This window comes from Onychomys torridus, chromosome X (genome assembly GCF_903995425.1).
Source record: "Onychomys torridus chromosome X, mOncTor1.1, whole genome shotgun sequence".
Lineage (NCBI taxonomy): Eukaryota > Metazoa > Chordata > Mammalia > Rodentia > Cricetidae > Onychomys > Onychomys torridus.
Genome location: NC_050466.1, coordinates 51,281,818 through 51,299,593, shown reverse-complemented (window position 1 = coordinate 51,299,593; position 17,776 = coordinate 51,281,818).

The following is a 17,776-nucleotide window of genomic DNA, read 5'->3' as shown; positions in this document are numbered from 1 at the left end:
AGAATTCTCTACTCTCTTGTCCCGCCTATACTTCCTGCCTGGCCACTGGCCAATCAGAACTTTATTTACACAGAGCAATATCCACAGCACTCAGCCCCAACAAATACATTGTTTCTCATTCTCATTTTCCACTTGAACTTGACAGCAGTAGGGGTACCCTTCTGGTTCACACTGCCATTGCCTTCAGTCCTGCTCTGTTACCTCAGTGCCCCATCTTAATCTAGAGATTGATGAGTGTTTCCTTTTCTGCCACATGACTCCAGGGACCCCTTCTTTGCTACCACCATGATCTGGGTTGCTTCTATTGTATTCTTCTCTGAGACTCAGCACCCTGAGGTTCCAGTTGGACTGCCTTTACTGCTGGTACCTGCCAAGTGACTACCCAAGGGAGAAGTAAGCAAAGTAGGCATGACATCAGGGACTAGAGGATTCTGGGAAGCTCATCCCTGCCTGGCGTTCTTTTGGGGGATGTTGCTTGTACTACCAGCCCAGATTCTGGTTGCTAGCTAGCCCCTCCCAGATTAACACAGAACTGGAGGCCTGATCTCCAGCTGCCAGGATCCTCTAGCTCCAAGATCCCGTATTTCTTAGAGAATTGGATCATCCTTGCCTCAGCTGTGCTTTGTTTGCTGGGTATCCTTAATTAGTGATAACCTGGTGACATAAAGTCATGTTCCCTTTGTCTCAACTTGGTACCAGCCCAATTCTAGATTGTTGTTAGGGCTAGCAGAGGCTATGTTGATCACAGTCTAATTTCAACCTTGATCAGGAGGTAAGTCAAAGTATCATCTCATTATAATTTCTAAATTTAAATTCCCTGCATCTGTGTTGGGAACATCACAGAAGTTATGCTTTCTGTCCTAGGCTCTGCCAGCTCATAGCAGCCTCATAGACAAACTGGAAATAACTCAGGAGCTATCCTTGAGGGGTACTTGTCCCTTGCTCTTCTCCACTTGTGCAGGGGATTCCCATCCTGTCTCCAAGGGTCTAGACCAAGGCCTGGAAGTTGCTGCCCTGACACACTGTGGGCCTCCTTGAGTCATTAGTGCATCAAGGCTAAGAATTGGAAGGATGGGATGTTGGGGCTGCTTATACTGCACATCCTTTTGGGTCTGAACTCAGCTGTGAAGAGGGTGGGGCTGTATGAACTAGGAGGCTAGAACAGGATGGGCAGGGCTTGGGGTGGCTAGGCTGGGGAGGAGGAGTTAGGAAAGCTGGGAAAGCAGGTCCAGTGCCTCCAGGGCTGCTGACCTCTGACCCAGCCCAAACAGGAAGTGCCATATCTGTGGGCGCAGACCCCAGAGGGGAAGGAATGCATGGATGAGTCCAAAGCAAACATTCCACCAGCTTCCCAGTCCCCCCCACCCCCAGTCTGCTTGTCCTTTTTCTGCCGAGAATTGCTGCAGAATGAGACCAAAGCAAGACTGAATTCTCAGGCCCAGAGCTCAATTGGAACTGGTGGCAGTGTTAGGGCTCTGTAGTAGGTATTTTTGTGTTCTTCCTCTGTATATATCCCCAAAGGCAGGGATGGTCTTTCTTCCTGCTGCATTCTACCTGCCTGCTACCTAATTCTCTGGTCTTGCAAGCTGCAGAAGCTGATGCAGGAACCTCAGCCACTTTCCCTGTGGCTCTCTTAACAGGCAAGACAAGGCTCCATGGCCTTATGGGGCTCCTGAGAATGATATCCTCAACCCAGTACAACTGGCCAACTCTGTCTTCAGGGCTCAGCAGACCTGAGTCATCACCACCCTGGCACTGCAGCCTGGTCTTCGTCAGGTAATCAGCCAATGACTTGGATCAGGGGACAGTCACTGCTAGATTCCCAGGGCTGGACCTCTGATGCAGTCCTGGCTTTGCACAGACCAAGGCTTAGTCCCCAGCACCTGCTGAGTGAATATGACCACCCCCTTCTCTGGTATCAGGCCATATAAGTTATAACTTGGTCCTGCAGGAAGTGAGATGCATAATTTTGGGCAAAATATTTTACCTGCCTGCATCCTATTCTCCCATTTTCAAACTGTGGGTAGGACCCCGGGGATTGGGCAGTCTGACTTTGGTATGGGTATGCATGGACAGTGGTCATGGAATATGGAATGGATAAAGGGCTTCAAAGTTACTAATATGCAGCAGTCACCAGCTTCTGGTTGCTTTAGGACAAAAGATAAGTGTGTTTGGCTTCTCTATCAACCTGCATGAGCAACCAAATGCCACTGTAAGTCTTAGCCCTGGATAGGAAACTTAATAGAGGGCTCAGCTACAGATAGGTCCTGGAACAAGTAGGTACAGCTGTAAGGATTCAGGACTCTGATAAGGACAAGAATGTCGGGAGGCTCTCAGAAGAGCTGTGGGAACCAGATCTCTGAGACCCTTGCTGAGGAAAGCAGCATCTAGGATGTGGCTGGGGACTCCATGGGAAAGAGAGCCAGAGCTCTCAGTGCATGCATCTTAAATCTGAGATGGAGGTGGGAACTGCTAGAGGCTTGAATGAGGTCCATTTATTACATTTAATGCAAACCAGTGCTCCCCCAGTCCCTTGGACTCCACTGGGTCATATGCTGAATGAAAAGGCCTTCATCAATCATGTGAAGAAGTGGGGGCATCTAAAACTGTCCAGTGGTGTAAAGATCAAATGGAGCCTAGCTTCCACCATGCAAAAATCAGATGGCAGAGTGAGAGCAAGAGCAAGAGAGAGTGGAGCATGAGCACTGTTTGTCTACTGGGGCAGAGGGATTTAAGGAGGCTAGGCTGAGGGTGAAGCTCAGGTCACCATTTTCCTCTGGGCCACTATGAGCCCCTGTTACTCCATGGTGGAACTCTGAGGCCCTGACTCTGCTGGCAGGCAAGATCTGGTCCTTGCAAGTCTGAAAGAACGGAGGGTGGTAATGGCCAGGATGGGTGAAGGCAGAAAAAGTGGCTTCTTTCAGTGACCTACAAGTGGGGCAAGCCATTGGGGCAGCTCCTCTGTCTCCTATCCTTTCAGGCTGAAGCCCCCATGTTTTCCATCAGCAGAAAAAATATCACAGTGCTGCAGTCAAGGAGAAGCAGGGGCTGAATCTATGTTTGACTAGCTGCCAACCCCCTGCCCAGGCCCCATGTTGTCAGCAGGAGGACGGATGTGGGGCAGGGGGGGGGGAGTGGAAAGCAGCGGGGTAGCCCCTCCCAGGCTGCTGTCTGCTTTCTTTTGCCCCCTTGGCAAGAAGTGAAGAGGAAAAAAGAATAATTAAACCCAAACGTCCTGGTAACTTTTTCCTGGAACAAGAAGACACAGGGCGGGAGGTTCTGGTCCTGGGAATGGTGGGTGGGACTGTCTGTGGACCCTTGCCTTCTGTCTCCACTCCAGCCTGTCCCGTCTTGGTGATCAGCAGACCTTCATTAGCTTCTTGACAGCCCTCTCCCAACCTCCCTTATCCTGTCCCACTCTTTACAGAACTGTATGTATCCTGTCCCCTTAACCCTATGGCCTCTGGTCATTGTCATGGTGGAAGGTCTGTTCATGCCAACACCCCAACCAGTTGTCCAAATCAGAGGAAAGGATCTTGTTTTAAGGCCTCTCGAGAAAGCCCACTCCCTTATACCTGGATTCTAGGTTTCTATTGTGTTAGTACATCCAGTTGTGGGGCTTTGTGATGGCAACTCTAGGACACCACTGCTCTCTGTCCTGCTCCTCCCTTTCATGTTTCTTCTTGTAGCTATCGCCTCAGCTAAAACCAGCTCTGGGCCAGCTCCATCTGTTGCCACAGCTCTACATGGGCTTCCTGGGTGCCAGCAAGGCAGGCATAGGCATGACTGAGGGAGGAAGATCTCGAGGTTGAGGGGTGTTGGGAGAAGGCCTTGGAAACTGGCAATAGCTTAGAGGAGCAGGTGGTGACAGGGCCCAAACTTCCCTGGGTTGTGAGCATAGAGGGAGGTGACCTGAAGATCTGAGACCAGGCCTATGCTCTAGGTCCTCTGGGATTTCCTGATTCCACTGTCCTCTATACTTTCCTGTGTTTCTGGGGCCTTTCCTTCTTTTCTGGTTTCTATATGCCTGTCAGGGGAATGCCCAACCCCAGGGTAGACACTCATGGGGTGGGGGAATTGATCCATGCCTGGAGTGCTAGGCAGTTCTCCTCCAGCTAGTTGCTGTTGGGTCCCAGCACACTAAGGTAAAGATGCAATTCAGCATACTCTTTATTATGTTTTTGAGGAAGTTGGTGCCCAGCTCCTAGAACAAGAGGTCATGAGGAAAGCAAACTGCTCCATCTATGCCAAGGATCCTGGGAACACCAACTGGCTAGGCCATGGCTCCCCTGAGTTCCATAACTCACATCTCCAGAAAGCACCACCAAATGGTGATAGACATTTCAGGAGATGGTGTGGTTCAAGAAGGCATGGGCTTTACTCAAGATGATGGTTAATTTTGATTGCCAGCTTGATTTTGATTAGTAAGCACCTAGGACATTAGTGAGGTATACCTCTGGGTGTATGCATAAGGGGAATTCCACAGAAGATTAACTGGGGAGCTGCTCTGAATGTAAGTGGCACCACTCTATGGGTTGGAGTCCTAAGCTGTATGATAAAAACACCATGATCAAAGTGACTTGGTGAGGAAAGGGTTTATTTTAGCTTACAGTTTACAGTCAATCCTGAAGGGAAGGCAAGGTGGGAACTGAAGCAAGAAGACATGGAAGAATGCTGTTTACTGGCTTGCTCCTCATGGTTTGCTCAGTCTGCTTTATTAAACAATTCAGGACGACCTGCCTTGGGGTGGTACTACCTGCAGTGGATTGGGCCCTCTTATATCAATCTTTAATCAAGAAAATGTCCCACAGACATCCCTACAGGCCAATCTGATGGAGTCAGTTCAATTGAGGCTCCCTTTCCCAGATGACTCTAGCTTATGTTGGGTTGACAAAAACCCGTGAGATGTCCCTGTCATAAAACTCATTCCCTTGCACCCCAAGCATCAGCAGCTGGCTGAGCCCTTTGGGGAAGGCAGAGAGGCTGGGTGAACTGACTCTAATGCTCCCTTGCTTGTGCCTCTTTGCTGTTTCTTCCAGCTGCTCTGGTCCATTCCCCTTGCCTGCACTTCAGAAGATTCTGTGCTGGAGGCCCTGCAGGAAGTGATCATTGAATTTGAACTCCAGCAGGAAGAGGGACAAGCCTGGCAATGTGGACAGCGATTTTCTGTCCAAGTTAAGCTGCTTCAGCTGCCTCTGATTCTGGGAGGAGAGAGGAGGCAAGAAGGGGGTCTATCTGCTGCTGATCAGGACACAAACCTTCCTGGGCATAACTCTAAGCCCATCCTAGCCAAGCAACACCCCTATCTGGCTTTACTGTGGCTCCCTAACTGTTGTTGAACCTAGGCCCATTGAGGATATCTGCTGCAAAGGGCTCATGGGACTTCCCCCATGTACCCCAAATCATGTGATTCATCTATGCTGGAGAGCTTCCTGCAGAGCCTTCTTTAGACTTGACCTTTAGCAGCTGGATGTTGTAGATCAATGCAAAGTAATGGAACCTTTGGCCACATGCAGTTCTCATCCCCAGACCCAGGCCCAGGCCCAGGCCCAGGCCCAGGCCTTCAGAATGGAGGCAAAAGGCTGCAGTGCACCTTGGAGGCATGGAATTGTTTTTTCTCAGATCTAGCCACTCCAGGTTGGACAGTCCCAGGAACATGCAGATTGGAATCTTGGCAGTTTCATTCTGTGTCCACATAGAGCAACTATTTCCCATGCACTATCTCCTGTCCTTTGCTACTCTTAAGCCCCCATTTCTTTGAAGTATCCAGTTCTTCTGATTGTAGGGCACTGCATCACTGCTAACCAAGACCCACAGCAAGAGTTGCAGGAAGGCAACCACAGTGGCTGAGAGCTAGTTTGAATGGGATCTAGGACAAGAGTGTAGGTCTGCACACTTCTTAGCTCTGCTTTGGGGGTAAGTGCTGGCAGAGAGGGGTTAACCACCTGCCAGGAAGAACATGGTCATGTCAGGATCCCCCAGGGCAAGTTTCATTTTGACATTGTGTCAGGCAATAGCCATTTGGGCCAGCATGCATGAGGCTGGCAGGGAGGGCACAGGCTGCTCTGTGGTGCCCAGGTCTGTCATTCCAGGTCCAGGCCCTTGCCTGCTTCCTGGCCTCATCTGTAGGTAGCCTGTGGCTTCTGAAGTGTTCCTGCCGCTTTCTTGGTCTCTGCTCTGGTCTCTCTGCTGGTACTAGGATCCTGGCACAGATCAGCAGGAGGTCCCTATATGAATAAAGGGGCATCCCTGGCTTAGTCACAAGCAGCAAGAGTCCAACTGAGGGGCAAGGGCTTTGCCAGTGACTGAGTCCAGTAGGGGATCATATCTTTGGAGGGTTCCTCTCCTAAAATGCATGCTTGACTTTACAAAATCACGGTCAGTTTGGACACTCATGAGTAGCCTTACAAACACCCAGCAGACACCACATGGAGGCCATCAACCCTAGTTAGTCCTTACCATTGGTCCTCTTGGGCTTCAGATTCCTTCTGGTTTTCTAACCTCCCTTTCTTTCCTGGCACTCTTCTATGATCACTGCCCCTTCTTTGGCTCCTGGAACGCTGCTGGCCTATAAGGGCTTCAGGTTCCCCACCCTGGGCTCCTCTGTCCTAGTCCCTAGGATAGCTATTGCCTTGGATTGAGACTGTTGGGTATGAATTCCATTGCTCAGACACTGTGTTTCCTCATAGACTACTGGGGGTGACTTCTTTCTCAGGGCAAAGCCCGGCCTGGCAGGTTACCTCCAGATGGTGAATTTGCTCCTTGAGAATGGGTCAAGCTCAGCTCTGTCACCAGTCTAGCTGCTCATCTTCATGCCTGTTTGGGTTGCCTAACTGCAAAAGGTGCCAACATAGGCTGGAGTGACTTACAGGTCTAGCCCTCACCCACCATGAGATATTCATGGCAGAGTGATCACAACCCCTTTTCTCTCCAGGCCTTCCACTGTCATTCTTCCATCTCCACAGGAGAACCAGAGAGCAAGCAGAGTGCCATCCTATGTCATTGGTGGCTTAGCCTGCCTCTTAGAAATGAAGCAGTGCTTCCACTAGAGGCTCTCCAAATCCACTGGGACAAGATGCAGGCCAGCCCCCAGCTCACAAGGGTAGCTTTGCTTGTCCTTGGTTGAAGAAGTCAGCCTAGTCAGATCTTGGGTCAGATCTCTTCTCAGTTCCTCTTCTCCAGTGCCTCTCAAGGGCAGAGGGTGGGAGCATTGCCTCAAGGGTCCCCCTCTGCCCCTACCAAGTGCTGAAGCAGGAGCCTTATGTGTGGAGACAGTCATTACTGTCACCTTTCACGGTTCACTTTTGGAGATTGCAGTCCCAGCACTTGCTGGGAGGCAGGGTTTGTTGTAGGGTAGCTAAGCTTGAAGGCTGTCTTAAGGGGCTGTCAGCTACCTTAAAGAAAGGGTGATAATTCCTGGGGACTCCCATATCCTAGAAACCCAGTAACCCCGAGGGCTCTTACTGTTTTGTGTTCAGGGAATAGGATGAGGGCCTAGACCCACCCACTTACTCCTCCTGCCTCCCTATATCTAGGACAGGGCCACCAGCACAGTACTAATCAGTCCTTACCCAAAGTACTTATCTTGGGGCTCCTTGAGCCCAGATCTGCCTGCCAACCCCCTCACCTCCCACAATTCTAGCCTCCCAAGATTCTCTTGTCCCAGTAGGCTTTGAGGCAGCTAGATGAACTCTCTCCCAGCAAACCCTGATCTATTCTTCTAGCCCTTCCCTTTTCTGCCCCATCCTAGGCAGTGGGTACAAAGCCTCCCAAGGTCTTCAACACTTGTTACCCTCCAGAAAGGGTGCTCTGAGGGCTATGGACTGCTTCAGGCTTTGTCTGGATGTCTCAGGTGGACAGCCCCCAGGGACTGGCTTTCTCCCCATCTACTCTAATCTAAGGGCACTCCAGTGGCAGAGCAAGGTGCTCTTCTTCCTGCCAGTGATAGCTACTCAATGTTGAAAGACCTGGACCTGCTGGGTGGTGGCTGTGGGTTGGACAAAGCTTCTGGGGCTGGTGGGGCCACAGGCTCTCTCACATTTATCCCCTGCCTGGCCAGGGTCCCTTCAGAGCAGTACCCCACCTAAAGAGCCAGGATGGAGAGCAACATAACCTTCATGGACCCTGTGGGTAGGCCCCACAGGATGGCATGAAGAGCTAGGAGAGGTGGAATGGTTGCCACAACTAGATGGGATACGTGGGCATACACGATGATGGCAGGGTGGCCTGTGACAATCCTACCTAAGTTCTTGGCTCTGGCTTTGTTTCTAGGAGCCACCCCTGCCTACTCTGTCTCTCCTTCCCTTCTACCAAACCAATAAGTCCCTTGTTTCTAACTCCCCACAATGTCCACTGCTCCCACCTGAGGAGAAAGACAGGGATTCTTTCCTGGATCCAAGAGCTTGTACTTTCTCTGTAAGGCCCATATTGACTCTCTATGGGCTCAGGCCCAGTGCCTCTATGAATAGGGCATCTGTTTCCATACACTGTGGGCCTATTAGGTCCATTACAGGGCAGGATACTCACCACAGGCTGCCTGGTCCCACCTTCATGGCAGGAAAAAGAGAAGGGCAGGGACCTCCTGGGTTCCCAGGAGATGGGGCAAGTGCCAGGGCTGTCTTGGGCAGTGAAGACCAGGTGTTGACAGAACCGGTTCATGCCATGGATTTCTGCCATAGATAGTAGCAGAAAGCCCCCCCCCACCCCCCATTGCACAGACAACAGACTTTGGGCCTCCTGGACACTGGCCTAACTGTGGATAGGGTTGGCTCCTGGTGCTTATGTTACTTCCTTTTCTTCCAGGCCTCTACTTTCTCCTCTGTGAAATGGGGGGCAACATGTACCCTTGTGTTCCCCATCAGAATGTGTGTGTAGTAGACACTGCCTGGATATATCCATCTTACAAGACTCCCAGACTTTTTGGTCAAGAGTCCCAGGCCACATATGCTACTGTACCTCCCCAATACTAGGTGAATCTAGGGGCACCTGTGGGTTAGGATGATACCAGAGAGAAAGGAGGTTGGATCTGAATGAAGGTGCTGCTGGGTATAGACAAAGGAGGAAAGGAGGTGTCTACATGAGTCCCTTATACATGCCTTGGGGGATGTCAGCAATCTCTGCTCCAACACTTGGCCTGGACATCAGCCACTGGGCGTCTCCATAGCCTCAGCTCCAAACCTAGCTCTGGGGGCTGATGGGGCAGGCGGCTGGGGCTGGCAAGCAGTACAGCTTGCCACAGGGCTCAGCTGTTTGGGGCCAGCATTGAGGGAGCTTTTTCTACAGTTCTGTCCAGTGTTGACTTATGTTTGGAAGTGATCTGGAAAAATGAGTTAATTGTGGGCAAGCTTTGGATGGAAGGGAGGAAGGGAAGTAGTGGGGGAAGGGCAGAGGCCAAGAAGGGCTGTAGCTTCAGCTCTATTTGCATGTTTGAGTCTCTGTCCTGGGCCATGGGACAGTGTGTAAAGCCCTAGGAGAGGGGCAGGGGCAGTTGAGGTTAGAAGGACTTCTAGCAAATGGATTTTCAACATTTCCCTACTTGAGTGTAGTGAAGTAGCTGTAGTGTGGCTGCTGAGAGGGGCCTGGGAGTCACTCTTCTGGAAGAGCCTTGACTCCGAAGCACACAAAGTACATTCATAGTCCTTTCCCCGCTCCTTCTATGCAGGGTTCTGCTTTATGATCTGAAGACTGTGACAGTGGCACACACAAATCAGAGACCAGGATGAGACCAGCGTTTGACTGTGTACCCTGTGGGTGACTGAGAATGGCCTGGGCCCAGTCTTCTGTCTGGGAGGCCATTGCTGAGGCTGGAGGAGGGGACCCCTCATGCCTGAGAGGCCTGAAGTATGCAGTCCTCCCTTATTCTTGAAAGCCAGAGAGAGGGAGCACCCCACCACTATCACCATTTTACAGAGAAATGACAGAAGACCTGCTCAAGTCTGAGAACCTCCTGATCTAGGCATCAGAGATGTGGGCCTAGAATCTGGGTCCCTGGAGATGCCCCTGGCTCTGCCCCTTCCCCCCCAACGGGGATGGATTCTGGAATCCTGGCCCCTTAACCATTTCCCCTGTTCTTGAAGCTCCCCAGGCTCTGACTAAACATCCTGCCATCTGGTTCACATTAGCTGGGATGGGGGTGGGGAGAAGCCTGCTCCCAGGTTTCTCTGGCACAGCCAGCCTGGGAGAGGGAGGGACACTCCTTCTTCCCCACCTAGGCAGGAAGCCCAAGGTCTGAGGTGCTCCCAGTTTCTTAGCTCCCAAGGAGCCCTGGCCTGGCTGCCCTTCTCCTGGTTTGGAAGTGCAGTGACCAATCCAGGTGGTCACTTTGGGAATGGTATTTCTGCAACGTACTCTGTCCAGCCAGAGTGCCCAGACATCTCTGGAACTTTGAAGGAACCCCTCAGGGCAGAACCAGATTGTGGGGAGGGGCTTAGCAGAACCAATAGTTTCCATCAAGTTTGATTTTTGTCTTCCCCTTTCCAAGAGCTCATGCGCAGACTCAGACTCTTCTCAGACTGAGACAGCCAGGGCCACAGGCCAGCACTGTTTCTAAGCCTATGTCTGGAGAAGAGGGTGGGAGGGGCACTGGGATTTTCCAGGAACCAGGATAAGGCCTGGGGCTTGCTATAAAGGACTTCAGACTTAATGCTCTGCTATGGTCTGACTGGTCCTGAGATCTCAGGAACAATCCTCCCTACTCAGTGCTTCATTCTGTCTCTACCTCAGAAGAACCTGCTCTATATAAACACCATAGCTTCTAGCTGCACAATGCCAGAATTCCAAGGGTCTCCTGCCAACTTTATTTTCCCTTCCCACATCACCCTCTCCCCATATGCAGAGATTTTTTCCCCCTCACGTCTCCTCAACATTGTACAACCTTAGGAATCTTCTCTCATCAGGGGAGGGTTAGAGAACAGATTCTTTTCTCACCAAACATTCCTGAGCCACTGCAACTGCAGGCGCAGGGATTTTTTAAGAAACAAAGAGACCAGGTGTTGTAGCTAAAGGAAGCAGCGTTTTTGACAGAAATTGGACAAAGGCCTTGAGAAAGCAACTTTTGCTGAGATATGAGTGAAAATGAGATATCCATGCAAATAGGACTCTAGTAAAGAGCCCTTCAAAAAGGAAGGCTGGCCAGTGCAAAGGCCTTGAGTTGAAGGAGTTTTTCTCAAATTTAGAAACAACAGGGATAGTGAAATAGGTTGAGTGAGGGCTGAGACTGGGAAAGAACAGGAAGGTCTGCTTGAGAAAGATGTCAACAGTGACCAAAAACATTACCTTTGACCTCAAAGAAAACAGAGCCACCAGAAACTTCTCAGCAAAACAATTGCACAATTCAACCTGTAGATTTAGCCCTTGGCAGGCAGGTGCAACACAGACTCACTGGGGTCACAATGACAGATATGAGGGACTGAGTTGTCTAGGGGAGAAGCTGATCATAGCTTGCCCTTGGTGAAATGAGTGTCAACTGCACACCTGCCTAAGCTCAGGAGCTGGATTGCCAGGAGGGTTAGCAAACATTCAAGCTTCTGTCAGGAAAGTATTGGGAGCTCAGGAACAATGTATTGCTTGTGGTGATATATTGTGTACCCTAATAAAATTTGCCTGAAGATCAGAGAAGCAGAGCAAGCCACAACCACCACCTCTTACCTCACCAACTACTCAGCCTGAAAAAACCTCAGTGGCTAGGCCTCTAGCTGAATGGGTTTCCTCAGCCAAAAAGGCTTTAGTTCCTGTCTCTTCATGTCTCATATACCTGTCTCTGCCCAGCCATGTCATTTCCTGTCTCAACATTCCTAGTTCTGGGATTAAAGGCATGAGATCTCAAGTACTGGGATTAAAGGTGTGTGCCACCACTGCCTGGCTCTGTCTCTCTCCTAGACTGAGTCAATCTCATGTAGTCCAGGGTGGCTTTGACCTCACAGAGATCCAGACGGATCTCTGCCTCCCGAGTGCTAGGATTAAAGGTGTGTGTCACTACCACCTGGCTTCTATGTTTAATCTAGTGGCTTGTTCTGTTTTCTGATTTTCAGGCAAATTTTGTTAGGGTACACAATAGATCACCACAATTGGCAGCTGTTGCTGCTCTGTCACTCTATACAGTGAGTTCTGGCATTTGCCCAGTGCATAGAGTCTCTCCCATGTATCCTCACTCCTGCCAGGGTGTGGGGCAGAACAATGGTTTGGTAGCTCATGCACGCCAGCCAGGGAATGGCCCCATTCTTGAACTTTTCACATCTTATATGGGTACAACAGATTTGTGTGTGTGTGTGTGTGTGTGTGTGTGTGTGTGTGTGTGTACTCGTGCATTCACAAATACACAAGAATACCAGGTTTACATATGTACATGTGTGGGCAGGCCTCAGGGCACATGCAGGCAGCTGTTGAATGCCAGTAAAGATACAGGGGCCTTTCCTCCTTAAAGCTTTCAGGAGAGTAAAGTAAAACTTTCTGTGCCTTCCTCCTGCTGTCAGTGACCCTTCCCTAGAGGAAAGTAAGCTTATTTTAAAGCCATTGAAACTTCAGAGGATCTGCTCCCAATTAAAGAAGCACTCTTACAGACGCTTTTGTGAGCACGGTAGAAAGAAGACCATTTATATTTACAGTCATGGTCTGGGCTGCCTTGGGAACAGAACTTTTGTCGGGAAGATAGCTGGGAAGAGAATGGAGGGAGCAAGGCACTGGCAGGCAGGGAAGAGGGCCCAAGGCCTCCTCTGGCTGGGGTATGGGTGTCCCTGGGGAGGGTGTCAGTGGAAGGGAGACTGGAGAGGGCACCATACAGCAAGGGAGACTTTGGGACCACTTTCCCATCTTCCTTTCCAGCCTGAAATTCCAGTTGATTCCTGCCAAAAACATGGGTTCCACTTGACTCTCCATGAAAGCTATTTCACCCCATCAGGTCTGCCTCAGGCACAGGACAGAGGCTAGGCAGAAACTGGGGCTTGGTTGGGGGAAAATAGGGACTTGTGAGAACTCAGTTGAGCACCCCCTCCCTGGCGGCCCTCTGAGTGGGCACGTTTGTGTTCCAGTCCTGGCACTCGCATCTCTAGCTCCAGACACATCTGACTCAGCCCTGTTGGCCTTGCCAAGAAGTCTAGACCCAAGAGTCCCCTGTGGAGGGCAATCCTGTTGCTGCCGCTCTTTCCTCACTGGCCTTGGCTGAGCCCTGTGCATGTGCAGCTGTGCACCCCATGCCCTGTTTTGTACGTTCACAGGCACAGCAAAGGGGTTTACCTGGAGGTGTGTGCTTGAGTGCAACTGTCCACAAGGGGCCAGCTCCTGCCCTAATTGTTAGGTCTGGGGAAAGAGGACACACAGCCCTTGCTTCCCCCTTCTCATGGCTATAGCTACTACCAGTTCATGGGGGCTAGGTGCGCTCTCCTGGGTATACATACCACCTCACAGGCTCTGTTCATACCTGAGAAAATGCTGGGCCCACCCTAGAGACTCCTGCTGGCCCCAGGACTGGTCAGGGATCCCATTGGAGTTCCAACTTGGGCTATCCTCAGCCTGACCTCCTTGCTTGCTGGGGCCTCATTTCTTTCCCTGAAACAAGCACATGTATGGGCATGCCCACACACTCAGGACTCTACTTGCTGTTTCTCTCTCTCTCTCTCTCTCTCTCTCTCTCTCTCTCTCTCTCTCTCCCTCTCTCCTATCTCCCTTTCTCTCCCTCCCTTCCTTTCTGTCTTTCTTTTTTTTTGAGATAAGGTCTCTCTGTAGTCCTGGAAATTCACTATGTAGAGCAGATTGGTCTTGAATTCATAGATAATCTGCTTGCTCCTGTCTCCTGAGTGCTGAGGTGAAAGGTGTGTGCCATCACACCATGCTTGCTGATTCTTTGAGTCTGAGTTTGGTGTTCATGGTCCTTCTTGGGAAGCTTCAGGGATGGAAGATCTGGGAGTGGTTGTGGCCTTGGTCCTTAGAAGGCTTCCTGTGACTACTCCTGGCCCCGAGCTAGCCTAAGATGTCAGTGCCTTTGTAGAGCAGCTCTGCCCCAGGAGGGCCTAGCTCTACTATTCCCTGACAGAGGCAGAAAGCCAGTCTGTCTTTTTCCTCACCCTTCAGGCTCCTCTATTAATAGTGTTCCACTGAGGGTCCCAGCTAAGTTCTCCACAGGAGCCCAGGTCTAATACTAAAAGCCACATGAGTGCTCCAAGACATTTTCTTCTCCTGATATCCTCCAGGGTCAACCCAATGCTCTGAGGCAAGAATGCCTACTCCAGGAGCTCAACTTCACAAGTAGAAGGGTCTCATATGCCTCCACAACCTGCCAGTCCATCCCTGGTACTGTGGGGCTAGTGCCTGTCAACTGTTCTCATTTGCCAAGCATTGACACATGGCTTAGGCCCTGCTGCAACCCATGGCCAAGTTTTCCTCATGATCATGTGTAACATGAATTGATAAATGGCCTTATTAATAAAAAAAACCCAGAGCCAGATATTGGAGTGAAAGCTGAAAGATCAGAGAAACCAAACAAGCCAGCCACGTTCTTACCTCTATAAAATCCTCAGCCTCAAGAGAGAGACTTCCTGTTTACTCATGCCTTATATACATACCTTTCTGTGCTCCACCATCTTCCTTCCTTCCTAGTGCTGGGATTAAATGCCTGGCTCTGTTCCCAGTGTGGCCTTGAACTCACAAAGATCGGGAAACCTCTATGTTTAATATAGAGGCTGACTTGGTCCTCTGATCCCCAGGTAAACTTTATTGGGGTATACAATATATCACCACAATCATGGGCTGGCGCTTGCTTCCTAAAAATCCTAGTTCTGTCCAAGGCCCCCCAACCCTGTCCCTAACCACTCCCCCCACTGCAGGCCTTAGGGTGTTTTAGCTCCATCATAATGGGCTCTTGATGCCTCGTCTTCATCCCATCTCCCTTATAGAACTCACATCCTTTGGGCAGGATTGCCCTTAGAGATCTACCCACTCTCCTCTCCTCCATTATAGGAACCCATCCTCATGTATCCACACACTTTCCTGGAACACACACCTTCCAAGATATATAGCACCCTTCTTCTCCAGCCAGCTAAAGTATAGACAAGGTTTTCTTGGAGATATGCTTCTTTATGTTGAGCTTTAGTCTGTTTCCAGAAGTTTCTATGACTGGGCCTCTTCTTTCCTGTTACTGAGGTCCCATGATTCTCTTCATTTCCACCATAATCTCCAGTGGAGGATGACTGAGAGGTACCATGACTGAATTAATTGGAAATGCCCCCTGCTACTCTGGCCTTGGTGCAGGAGGCTAGCCTCCAGAGCTTCTGTGGATGGACTTTGCTCCTCCAAGACCTCACAAATCCCTGAGGCCCCACCGGGAGCTAAATAGACAAAGCTGCTGAGCTGGGGAAAGACCTGCTCAGTGCCCTGGCTCCCTGGGACTAGGTGGAGAAGAAGGATTTTCTTCCAGAATACACAGGGGCTAGTTTCTTTTCCATTCCTCAGGAGCAAAGGATATAGGGAGGGTGGAGGGAGGCAGCCACATTACAGTGGTTTTTCTCGCCAAATTCCCCAGTCCTAGGAAAGATCCACAGGAAAAACCCACAAGAATTTGAATGTCTGAGCTGGGGTCATGATTGAAATGAAATTTTCTAAAAAGAAAGGAAGAAATAACAAAAACAGAAAAAGGCAGGAAAAAGTAAAAAACCAAGCAAAAAATAAAACAAAGAACAAGTAACCAAAAGTCCCTTCCACCCTTGCATTGTAATACCTTTCTGTAGAAAGATCTGAGGCAGCAACCTTGTGGAGGATAGAAAGGGGCCTTAAAGTACTTTGATATGAACTGGGCTCCTGAGCCAAGTTGCTGGGCCTTCTTCTCCCCAGATTTCTTCAGCTCAAGTTGGGAGGCTCCATGTCCTGTCCTCCAAAGAGCTTGACATTCCAAGTTATTACTAAGGAATTAGGTCCTGGCTTCTCAACAGGGCCAGTCTAGGGGCCCTTTCTGTTAGTTCTAAACTCTTGCTTGCTCTGTCCTCTCCAGCCAGAGAATTTCAGTTGCTTGCTAGCAGCAACTCCCCTGCCCCCAGCCCTCTAGTGTGTGCATGCATATATATGGGGGGGTATGTGGGTATATAGAGGCCAAAGATTGATGTCGGCTGTCTTTTTCAGTTGTTTTCTACCTTAGTTCTTAAATATTGTGTGTGTGTGTGTGTGTGTGTGTGTGTGTGTGTGTGTGTGTGACTGTTTATTTACATTTATGTCTGTGTATACACCATATGCACGCAGTGCTCAAGTAGTCCAGAAGAGGGGCATTGGGTCTTCTGGAACTGGAGTTACAGATGGTTGTGAGCTGCCATGTGGGTGCTGGGAACTGAACCTAGGCCCTCTGTAAGAGCAGCAAGTGTTCTTAATGGCTGAGACATCTCTCTAGCCTTCTCCTTATTTTTGAAACTGGGTCTCTCACTGAACTTGAAGCTTATCATTTAGGTAGAAACATCTTCTCAGCACTGGCCTCACAGGTATGCTCCTAATTCTGATTAAAACAAAGACAAAAACAAAAAACCACGGATTGAGTCTTCTCCCAGACTCTACGCCTCTTTTGGGTTGTTTCTTTGTTTTTTGAGCATGGTCTTAAGTAGTTCAAGATGGCCTGGAAATCACTGTGTAGTTGAGGTTGGCCTTGAATTTGTGATCTTTCTGTGTCCACATACAAGTTTTGAAAGCATATGTCTCACACCTGGTTTTTCCTTGCCTCTTGATCTGCTTCCATGATCCCTCTTGGAGGAGATGGCATTACAGTGCACAGGGGATGTCCATACTGAGTGCAATAGACAGTTACTGAATCTTGCCTCCTGAGCAAGGGTTTTGGAGTTGTAGAAATAAGAGAGGCTGATTAATATTTCTCTAAATGTGTTGAGCTTGAAAGGCCTGAGATACAGAGAGATTTTTAAGTAGACTGGGCAGGAATGAGGCACAAAGGCATACATGAAAGCTAAAGATAGGAAGGGGTGTGGGACTGAGCATAGTGGTAACAGTGAACACTTACAGGCACTTTCAACCTGTCAGGCTCTACCTTAGGAACTTCATAGAAATTACTTCCTCTTGTCATCCTCATTAGTAAGTAAACTAATGAGGTAGGCAGTCTCATTATCCAACATTTATCGGAGAGCAAGGAAGCACAGAGAGATTAGGTAACTGGTTCAAAGTTATCCAGTTTTCTGGGCATGATGGTGCATGCCTGTTGTCATCACAGCACTTTGGAGGCTGAGGCAGGAAGATCACAAGTCTTAAGCCTAGACTAGGCTATAAAGCCAAACCCTGATTCAAAAGTTCCCAAACAGAACGCACAACACAAACAAAAACCAAAAGTTATACAGCGAGTGAGTGGCAGAGCCAGATTTGAATTTAAGAACCTTCCCTCTGACTTTGTATGCAAAGGAAACAAGATAGAACTCTGGGCCAGGAGATGGATTGCTCAGGTCTTGGTTCTTCCACCAAAGCTTGCCTTCCTCTTCAAGAGAACCCGAACAAGGCGTCCCATTTACTACAGCCAAAGAGAACCTGAACAAGGCAGGAGTGCCCCCTCCTGGAAGAGCCTGACCTCTAGGAGTCCCGCGCTTTTGCTTTCTAAAGGAGCTAAGGAGCTACTCTGGCTTTAAGTTTCCTCGCTCAGTCTCGACGCCCCTCCTCCTCACCGCCTCCCCCCCCCCCCGTCGCCTCCTCCCCCCTCCCCCCGCCTCCTCCCCCCTCCCCCCGCCTCCTCCCCCCTCTCCCCGCCTCCTTCCCCCTCCCCCCCGCCTCCTCCTCCCTCCACTCCTCCCCTCCCCTCCCTTCCCCCTGC